Source organism: Lygodium microphyllum, chromosome 12 (assembly GCF_053477565.2).
Source record: "Lygodium microphyllum isolate KBCC chromosome 12, Lygodium_microphyllum_v1.1.10, whole genome shotgun sequence".
In the NCBI taxonomy this organism is placed as follows: domain Eukaryota; kingdom Viridiplantae; phylum Streptophyta; class Polypodiopsida; order Schizaeales; family Lygodiaceae; genus Lygodium; species Lygodium microphyllum.
Genome location: NC_141146.1, coordinates 148659691 through 148667783, shown reverse-complemented (window position 1 = coordinate 148667783; position 8093 = coordinate 148659691). Strand labels below are relative to the sequence as shown.

Below are 8093 nucleotides of genomic sequence, written 5' to 3'. Positions count from 1 at the left end.
GACGGTTACAGTCAATTTGCGATGCTGATAGTGACGGCAATAGCGACGCGTGCAGTAAATTTGCGACGCAAATAGCGACGGTAACAGAGAAAAAAAAATTTGTGGCAGGGCAGCAAGCTGCCCTGCCACATATAGCACTGTGTGCTGTATGAGAGCCATACAAAATAGTTTCTGCACTGCTTCATACAAAGCGTTTGCAAACAAAAAGAATGTATACTGAAATCATAAAACTGATGGATGAAATAAATACATGACATCGCATAAAATGCGATTGGTACAATCATAAAACAATATCACTAATACATAGAAAATGTCTACATAGATCGGGCGACTAAAAACTAAAGGTATGTGAGCTCTAAGGATCCAAGGGCGAGCTACAAATCGTCGTCCCCCGAAAGCTCTTCCCGTTGTAAAGGAGCATCAAACGGATTCTGCAGAAAAAGAAACAACATATCAATCCATCATACAATAATGCATTCAAATATCTCATGGTAACTACGGACAAGAAAGATGAGTGACTTACTGGGCCGCCGCGTCTATACAATCGGTCGATCAATGATGTGAGACCGTGCCTCTCCGCATATCGAGTCTCAAGGCCTTGCGGATAGCGATTTGTAATGGAGTGCTGCAAAGAAAACAAAATGCTAACTGTTAGAAACATGATTGTCAGTACAAAGAATATCTCAAAAAAACAAATAAGCAAAACAAAAGAGAATCTTACAAAGTCCTCCAAATATGTCCTGTGGCCGCCACTCCCAAGATGATGTACCGATCCGGCCTCGATTCGTGCCCTCGCCGCCTCCCGCTGCTGACTCCAACGTCCTGGCGAATTTGTAGCCTCCTCCCTCAGTCGGTGCCAGTCGTCTGCATCTAACCACTCGGGCTTTGGAGCCCCACTCTTGATTGCCTTGCGTGCGTCGGATCGTCTATGTGACATGTATGCACGCATGCAATCCATCATCCAGCCCGTAGAGAATTTATCCACTGCGGCTGGCACCGGGAACTCCTCGTGCAAGGATGCTACTATGTACTCCTTGCTCCCCTCCGGTATGTTCCTCCAATGATCCAGGACGTTGTGCCGAAAAACTTGTTGGCACAACTCCCTCATGCGAGCCATCACCCTCCTCCCCTCATCATTCATGATAATGGCTCCTGACCTTCCGCCATGCTACCTTCTGGACGAGCTCGTTGTCGCACAAAGCCTTTCAGGGTTTTCATGAAGCGCTCCAGGAAGAACATCCATCGCGTATGGACAGGTCCAGCAATCTCCACTTCATCCACAAGATGCACAAGAAGGTGAACTTGTATCGTGAGCATGCTAGTGGGCAGGTATTTCTCAAAGAGACAGACTGTCTCAACTGCTCCCCGCCTTGCGGATTCAATAGAGGACGTCTTAATCTCTTTCTGTGAGATCCATTGCACCAAAGTCGACAGCTTGTAAATGGCCCCGCGAATTTCTGGAGTTAGGCATCCCGCGATCGCGATTGGTAGGACAAACTGCCAAAAATGAGAAAGCATTAAGAATAATGGTCACTTTTCAAATTTCAAAATGTCCACGCTAATTAAAATCCATTCTTTTCACAAACCTGACATATCTTATGCCAATCATGGGATTTTAGCCCAGAAATCTGGTCATCTTTAGAAAATGCGGACCTGAGAGAACGCATCATACCCGTCGGAGTGCGGATAGACTTGATTACTTGCTTCACAATGCGCTCTTCTTTGGTAGACAAAACCCAGGGAGCGCAAGGAAGCTGCACTCCCCCTTCAGCACTCGACTGCGGTCAGAGTGCCTCCATCTTACCTACCTCCTTTAAATCCATTCGTGCCCCTATAGTGTCTCTCTTTCCTGTGATGTGGTCCCATAGCAAGCTGCCCACATTTTTGAAAATATGCATGGGATCCAACAAGTGGTTGACCTGTAAGTGGGTCCAATATGGCAACTCGTAGAAAACTGAGAACCGCCGCATTCCATTTGGATGTGAATCCGGGTTTACCATTTTCAGCTCGTACCAGCTTGCAGCGTTCATACATGCTGGAGGTCGTCCAAGAAAACCTTCCCTGAGTTCATGATCCTCTGGCAAGAAAGCGGCGTGTCCTTGGTATACCATCTTCTTCATGGTTCGTGACCTTCGGGAGTCTAACTGTGGCCCACATAATGGACATGCATGATAACCTGAGGTAACGAGACCTGCAAGGCGATCCACGACCTAGTGAATACTTGATTGAATGAAATAAAATATAGATATTACCGGCGAGAACAAAGGTCTGCTCACCTGAGCACTCTCCCAATCCCGGAAAGTCATGCATCGTCCACATGAGAATGGCTCGAATGTTGGCTGACCGCCGACCATCGCGCCTGCTCATATCTTGCACCGTGACCCCTCCTCCCACAAAATCTTAAGCTCATCGACTAATGGACGAAGATACACGTCCATATTTTTTACTTTGTAGCGGCCCGGGACGAGTAAGCTAAGGATGAGATGTCCTTTCTTCGTAGAAAGCCATGGAGGAATGTTGTAGTTGACAAGCACTATAGGCCACACACTGTAAGAAGTCGAGCGCAGACCGAATGGGTTCACACCATCCATGGCGAGACCGAGCCGAAGATTCCTTAGCTCTCGCGCAAAGCCTGGGAAGGTAGAGTCAATGTGGCTCCATGCGTGCGAATCTGCTGATATTCGTTGAACTCCATCCATGGACCTATTCTGCACATGCCACGTTGTCAAGCTTGCCATGGCAGACGTGCGAAACATGTGGTTTATGCGGGGGATGAGCGGAAAGTGTCTGAGGACTTTTTGAGGGATGGTTTGCCCTTGCAAGTCCTGTCGATACCTATGAGCACCACACTTTGGGCATGTCTCCATATTCTCGTATTCATCTCGAAACAATATGCAGTCGTTGATACATGCATGGATGTTATTGTAGTCCATGCCAAGCTTCCGTAAAACATGTCGCGCATCATCACGAGACTCAGGCATGGTGTTTGCAGGTGGCAATATATGATATTTCAATAACCTGAAAAAATCATAAAACACCTTGAAAAATCTATCCATGTTTACAATAATACTGTTTAAAAAAAAAACAATGAAGTCTGTATGCAAGGTACCTGAATAACTCAGTCACACTCGTATCGCTCCAACCGTATTTTGCTTGCACACTTAAGAGTGCAAGCAATGTCTTCAACCGAGATACTCGGCACCCATCATATAATGGTATGGATGCTTCCTCTCTGAGCGGGTCAGATGTCTCAACATCCATGGGAATCAATGCATCGATCATTGCCTCCATCTCAGGCTCCAAGATTGTAGGCAAGTCGGGAAGGTTGTCTGTCTCCTCTGGCATTGACGGTATAGATGGGCCTTGCGAGTGGTCGATTGGCTCCTGCAATCCATCCATCGCACGTCCACGAACTCTTCTAATTGGCCGCAAAGGGTGCACTCCCCCTTGGGTCGAGACATCACCCCCCTGGATACAAAATTTACCAACAAGACCCAATATTATTGTGTATGGTTTTCAATTAGCTTGAGAGTACAATGCATGAAAAATGCTAACTTCAAATTACCGTTTGCTGAAAGTCTGCAATCGCCTGATCAATGATCTCAGATTGAAACTCGCCAAATCGTCGTACGTGTTCTATAGACAATCGGCGTTTTCGTCTAATTGCCAACTTGCATTGAGAGCAAGGACATGGGACACGCAGACTAAGATACGACTCGCGGTCTTGAACAATAGGACCTTCTTCGTTTGCCATCTTATCTACATTACAGCAAACAAGGCTTAAATGGATAGCTTTATGGAGATGTACGTCAAGTTGCAAGTTGACCATAAACCTTGCATTGTATATAGTAGTCGAGAGATTTTCCGATGTTATATCTCGGCCTTGTATCATGCTCAACGATTTGTTTGTCCCGGTAGATAATTTTTTGTTATATCTCGGCTTTGAGTATAAGTAATCCATTTTAAAATTAATGCGCGCCATCTATGAAATTTTATAACTATAGTAATAAAATTTATTTCAATCAATTCTACTCATAGTCATAAGACCTGAGAGAAATTATCCTATACTCAATTTAAGGGTTTCTTTTTCTATAACAATAATTTTGGGTTCATTTTGATGAAGTACGTGGCCGTATGCAAAGCACATTGCATACCATTATCAATACGTATATTAACTTAAATTTTCTTCCCTTCCCTCTCCCTCTCTTTCTCTCCCTCTCCCTCTCTTTCTCTCCCTCTCCCTCTCTTCCTCTTTTTCTCGCACCCTCACCCTCTCCCTCTCCCTCTCGTTCTCTTTCTCTCCCTCTCTCATTTCCTCCCTCCCCCTCCCTCTCCCTCTCCCTCCCTCTCCCTCTCCCTCTCCCTCTCCCTCCCTCATTTCCTTCCCCTCCCCCTCCCTCTCCCTCTTCCTCTCCCTCTCCCTCTCTTTCTCTTTTTTTCCCTCTCCCTCTCTATCTCTCTTTCTCTCTCATTTCCTAAACAAGCAAAAAATAAAGTGATTTAAACATCCTCCAAGCAAAAGGGAGAGAGAGAGATACAATGCACTCTCCCTCTCTTTCTCTTTCTATCCCTCTCTCATTTCCTTTCCCTTCCTCTCCCTCTCACTCTCTTTCTCTCTCATTTCCTCTCCTAAACAAGTAAAAAATAAAGTGATTCAAACATTAAACAAGCAAAAGGGAGAGGGAGGGAGAGAGAGAATGCACTCTCCCTCCTTCTCCCTCTCTTTCTCTTTCTCTCCCTCTCCTATTTCCTCCCCCTCCCTCTCCCTCTCCCTCTATTTCTCTTTCTCTTTCTTTCCCTCTCCCTCTCCCTCTCTCTTACTCTCTCGTTTCCTCTCCCAAACAAGAAAAGAAGAAAGTAATTTAAACATTAAACAAGAAAAAGGGAGAGAGAGAATGCACTCTCCCTCTCTTTCTCTCCCTCTCCCTCTCTTTCTCTCCCTCTCTCTCCCTCTCCCTCTCCTTCTCTTTCATTTCCTCTCCTAAACAAACAAAAGAGAACGATTTAAACCTTCAACAAGTAAAAGAAAGAGAGAGGGAGACTCACCAATGAGATATGGCGAGCGTGGGCGGCTTCTCTTTGCAACGAGGGCTCCTCTTCTCCTTCACGAACAATGACGGTGGCGGCGGCGGCGGCGGCGGCAAGTCTTTTCCTCCTCTTCTCCCACAAAGCCTTGGCTCTCTCCCTCGCTCTCGCTCTCAAAAGGCGAAGAAAACAAAATGAAAACGGCGCTCTGGTTTCGGCCGCGCTTTTTTTCCCTGCGGCGTCGCTATATGCGTCGCTATTTGCGTCGCATTTGCAACGCAAATAGCAACGCATATAGCGACGCCAATTGCGACGCATATAGCGACGCCTATAGCGACGCCGACATCCGCCGTCGCTAATCGGCGTCGCTACTGCCCCATTCCCTTGTAGTGAATCATGGGAGTAACTAACAGAGTCACGAGCATGTATAACAACCCTTTACCAATTGCGATACCACATGTTTTTCTAAAAATTTCTATACGAATTCAATAGAAATAAGATAAGTCTCTTAAGAAATGATGCGATCTTAGAGTATTCACTTGGTAAATTATTAGAACATCTTATAGACTAGAAACTGTTAGGGGAACTATGAGAACCTAGAACTCAAAAGAAATCATGAGAAATTTTAATGTTAACCCCATAGAAAAGAAGACTAGTGAATTCAAGAAAAATTAGAAAAATTTAACAAGAACGAAACCCTGAAGAAACTAGCCAAGGATATAGTTTTAATCTAGAAGCTCTTATAGAAGTTTTAAAAAAAAAACCGAAAATAACTTTAAGTTAAAGAAACCGACTTAAGGCCAAGAAACTCGGTTACAAGAATAAACCTTAAACTGAGGAGTTAGAGACCCCAAAAAACTTAGACACCCTTAGTTAAATTCCAAGGGGAAGAGTTCATCATGTGAAATTCAAGTTTCGATTACTACTAGATTAATCATCACTTGAAAGTTGCATGAATGATTGAAATCTTAACTACTTGAAGACATCAATCTTGTTTGTGATTTTATAGATTAGATTCTGATTGAATTAAGTATTGGAACAGATGAAAATTTTGGAGCCCTATATCTCCCCCAAGGATATGTGCTGAATCCCCATACCAAGAAGGGATTTTTTAAAACTGCTGTGGAAGCATGGACCGGCTTTGATAGCAAGAGGTCTCCCAGCAGGGATCGTATTAAGTAGGAGGTGGATAGGGTGCCAGGGGGGCTCTAGCTAGTAAAGCCTTTATGCACCTAGAAACTACTTGGGCCCCTGTATGGCCCAAGTTCTACTTAGGACACCTAAAAATTCTAGCTATAGGTGGCTTTGATCTTGGTGACGTGCAGATGCGCCAGATGAGGCAACACGTAAAATTGTAATTTTTCTCCTATAGGGGTGGGAGAACACACATTATGGACCATAATCAATGAGCTTGTTTTATTCTGATTGTATGTCCATGAGTAAATTACGCAAATGAACAACTATGCATAAAAGGATTTTTTTAAATTAATGACGTAATGTGGTAAGTAATTAGATAACTAAGAACTTTGATAGAGGGAAGCGGGTGGATGGATTCTCGACAAATCCAATCCTATGGCAGGGTGGTCTCGGATAGCCGAGAGGTTTTCCCAAAAACAAATGCCAGGAAGAAACTCTAGGAAGGGTCGATTCACCGACTTACCTAGGGTTTGGCCTCAGAACCCAAACTGTAAATTATCTTAAGGGAAAGGTATGGTGGATGTGCCCAGAGCACTACGAGGGATTTCATAAATCCTTATTTTGCTATTGGAAAAAGGGTTGTACTCCATGAAAGAACCAAGGGTAATGGCAGTCACTCCTTCTGGACAAGAAGCCTCTCGAAGGACACCTCCGGATGTGAGCTAGTTGTTGATAGGTGAGTATTAGGTCAATTAGGAACCTTCAGGTTGGTCCTCCGTGGGTAATGGTAGGATGCTTCCCCTACGGGGTAGACCTAGGGTTATAGAATGGACAAAATCTGATCATTCTTGTTAGAGTACAGATGGTGACGGTTGGAAGGTAAACTCTAGGCGACTACTAAAACATTACTCATCACGTAATAAAGGCGGGTACATTACAAATGGTATCAAAGCTAAAAGAAATTTAAAAAACTTGGTAATTGTAGCCTGAGATGTGAGATGTTTTTCCCTTTCTCTTACTAATATGTGTTTTTTTTTTAAATCCTACCTAGAGAGATGAAGATTGGGAGAAATTCCTAGTCTTTCGAGCAATGTTTACATCGGCAATACATTCTACAGATTATGGATGGAGAATGCAAGTAATGCGGATTTTGGATCGCATCTACGATCCTTCCCCACTATAGCGGAAAAGACACTGGATGATAAGTAGTGGATATTATTATATCGATGCAAACCGTCTTGCCTTCCTTCAGACCAATTTGAAGAGGATAAGATGGATGGAAAACCATAAAGTCATGAAGGTTTATTTATTCTATGAAGCCAGAGTGAATTCAACTTTATTCACTAGAGGCCGAGAGGTTAAACTAAATTGATATATTTACAAGTGACAAAAGTCATCCAAGTGGACCAAATTATAGTTGTTGGTCGCTCTAAATGCCGCAACTACATCAAAGATGGACTTCTTAATCTTCCTTTAAAGTACTGATTTTTAGATATCCATTCTCCAAAGCCCGATTATTACCTAATGGATGTATCCAAATGCCATGCTTAGATTGTATTAAGGAAGTTTTCTCTCCCCATCCATCCCAAAATAAACCATGTATTTTTTCCCTACAGGAAAAGAAATTATTTTGTCTATCCATTGAAAATGAAATTGGTTACCATTCTAGCATTTAAGAATTACGAGTTAGTAGATATATCTAAAATCCATGGTTAAATTCCTTAAGTTAATTTGGAAAACTCTATCATGATGTAACCTTATTTGATAATTCAATATAAAGTATTTCTATCCTTCTAAAATGATTTCTTTTTTTGAAAAGATACAAGCAAATTGTATGATAACATTTGTAGAGCTGACTAGAGAAATATTACGATACCATAAGAAGTTGTTCCTACCCTTAATGCTGCTAAGATCCAAGAAAAAAAGTTCTT

At 43.1% G+C, this 8093-nt stretch overlaps 1 long non-coding RNA gene across 1 annotated transcript; it reads right to left on the bottom strand.

Annotated features, from left to right (window-relative positions):
- Positions 1 to 300: 300 nt before the first annotated feature.
- Positions 301 to 903, bottom strand: LOC148028429 (uncharacterized). Its single transcript, XR_015692582.1, has 3 exons — positions 722 to 903; positions 524 to 625; positions 301 to 431 (listed from the first exon to the last, which is right to left on the bottom strand). It is a non-coding gene; the product is annotated as an uncharacterized LOC148028429 (long non-coding RNA).
- Between the last annotated feature and the right edge of the window lie 7190 nt (positions 904 to 8093).